Here is a 2,500-nt window from a genome sequence, read left to right on the forward strand (position 1 = left end):
CAGCAGCTCTGAGTGTGAGGGAGAGAGAGAGAGAGACACTGACTGACTGACTGATACTGACACCGACACACACACACACACACACACACATATTATTTATTATTATTTTAAATTGATTTTTAGAACAGGGAGATGGAAAAGGGGCTTGCTCTGTCCACTCCACGCATCGACCCAGTATTGCAGTGTTTCTGGGAACGGTGCAGCTCCCTGTGGGGAGATATTCAAAAGGAAAAACAGCTCTTTCCCAGTGTCTCTGAGTGTGTGTGTGTGTGTGTGTGTGTATTATTACTGAGAATAAAGCTGATATCTCTCTCTCTCTCTCTCTCTCTCACTCAGAGCTGCTGTGGAAGGAAACCGTTTTAAAAAGACCTTTCTCAGCTCAGTGGTATTTTTTTCTTCTCCAAGGCTGAGTGCCGCTCGCACGTAGCGATATAATTCAAAGTGCAAAATAACTTGGCGTCGTTGACTTGAAACAAGCAGGGTCTGCTTCCAAATGAAAGCTGCGCTCCCGAACTGGACTGACTGTCTGTCTGTCTGTCTGTCTGTTTGTCAAGGGGTGGAAAAGGCGGCGGTGGTGGTGAGGGTGGAGCTTTACGCTCAGGAGGGGAGACTTTCTTTCAGAGGTGCCAATTAATCTGCAGCAGAAAGTCATCCCCCCCGACCGGGATTCGAAGCCCGGTCCTGACCACATGACCACCGGGGAGAGTTGCCTCAAGTCCCTGAGGGACCTGGACACGAGGCCGAATACACACGCACGCCTGCTGCACTGGCAGCAGCGACCAACAGGGGGCTGACCGGCTGATCCTTCCCTTTCACAGGCAGGCTTTTGGCCCTCGCTCAAACGACAAAGGTGTTCAGAAGGAAGTCCTGGGGGGAAGGCAGGCAGGGAGGGACGGACACAGGGAAGTCCGCACAAAACAGGTCCCCTGGAACCTCTGACCCAGAAAAACGGGTTCCTGGTGAAAGCAGTCCTGCCATTGACATGACAATGGACAGGGCCCGGCAGCTTGAGACACATCTTTCTTTCAATATGCAAGTCCTTTTTAAAAAAGTTTCCTTCCACAGCAGCTCTGAGTGAGAGAGAGAGAGAGAGAGAGAGAGAGACACTGACTCACTGACTGATACTGACACCGACACACACACACACACACACACACACACACACACACACATATTATTTATTATTATTTTTAATTGATTTTTAGAACAGGGAGATGGAATAGGGGCTTGCTCCGTCCACTCCACGCATCGACCCAGTATTGCAGTGTCTCTGGGAACGGTGCAGCTCCCCGTGGGGAGATATTCAAAAGGAAAATCAGCTCTTTCCCAGTGTCTCTGTGTGTGTGTGTGTGTGTGTGTGTGTATTATTACTGAGAATAAAGCTGATATCTCTCTCTCTCTCTCTCTCCCTCTCTCTCTCTCACTCAGAGCTGCTGTGGAAGGAAACCTTTTTAAAAAGAACTTTCTCAGCTCAGTGGTATTTTTTTCTTCTCCAAGGCTGAGTGCCGCTCGCACGTAGCGATATAATTCAAAGTGCAAAATAACTTGGCGTCGTTGACTTGAAACAAGCAGGGTCTGCTTCCAAATGAAAGCTGCGCTCCCGAACTGGACTGACTGTCTGTCTGTCTGTCTGTTTGTCAAGGGGTGGAAAAGGCGGCGGTGGTGGTGAGGGTGGAGCTTTACGCTCAGGAGGGGAGACTTTCTTTCAGAGGTGCCAATTAATCTGCAGCAGAAAGCCATCCCCCCCGACCGGGATTCGAAGCCCGGTCCTGACCACGAGACCACCGGGGAGAGTTGCCTCAAGTCCCTGAGGGACCTGGACACGAGGCCGAATACACACGCACGCCTGCTGCACTGGCAGCAGCGACCAACAGGGGGCTGACCGGCTGATCCTTCCCTTTCACAGGCAGGCTTTTGGCCCTCGCTGAAACGACAAAGGTGTTCAGAAGGAAGTCCTGGGGGGAAGGCAGGCAGGGAGGGACGGACACAGGGAAGTCCGCACAAAACAGGTCCCCTGGAACCTCTGACCCAGAAAAACGGGTTCCTGGTGAAAGCAGTCCTGCCATTGACATGACAATGGACAGGGCCCGGCAGCTTGAGACACATCTTTCTTTCAATATGCAAGTTCTTTTTAAAAAAGTTTCCTTCCACAGCAGCTCTGAGTGAGAGAGAGAGAGAGAGAGACACTGACTCACTGACTGATACTGACACCGACACACACACACACACACACACACACACACACACACATATTATTTATTATTATTTTTAATTGATTTTTAGAACAGGGAGATGGAATAGGGGCTTGCTCCGTCCACTCCACGCATCGACCCAGTATTGCAGTGTTTCTGGGAACGGTGCAGCTCCCCGTGGGGAGATATTCAAAAGGAAAATCAGCTCTTTCCCAGTGTCTCTGTGTGTGTGTGTGTGTGTGTGTGTGTATTATTACTGAGAATAAAGCTGATATCTCTCTCTCTCTCTCTCTCCCTCTCTCTCTCTC

General features: G+C 50.3%; 3 pseudogenes; all 3 read left to right on the forward strand.

Moving 5' to 3' along the window:
* The first annotated feature begins 91 nt into the window (after positions 1–91).
* Positions 92–208, forward strand: LOC137329232 (U2 spliceosomal RNA; annotated as a pseudogene).
* A 965-nt stretch (positions 209–1,173) lies between these two features.
* LOC137329387 (U2 spliceosomal RNA) lies at positions 1,174–1,290 on the forward strand (annotated as a pseudogene).
* Positions 1,291–2,251: 961 nt separating this feature from the next.
* On the forward strand, positions 2,252–2,368 carry LOC137329571 (U2 spliceosomal RNA; annotated as a pseudogene).
* Positions 2,369–2,500: the final 132 nt, after the last annotated feature.

Source organism: Heptranchias perlo, chromosome 12, assembly GCF_035084215.1.
Source record: "Heptranchias perlo isolate sHepPer1 chromosome 12, sHepPer1.hap1, whole genome shotgun sequence".
NCBI lineage: Eukaryota > Metazoa > Chordata > Chondrichthyes > Hexanchiformes > Hexanchidae > Heptranchias > Heptranchias perlo.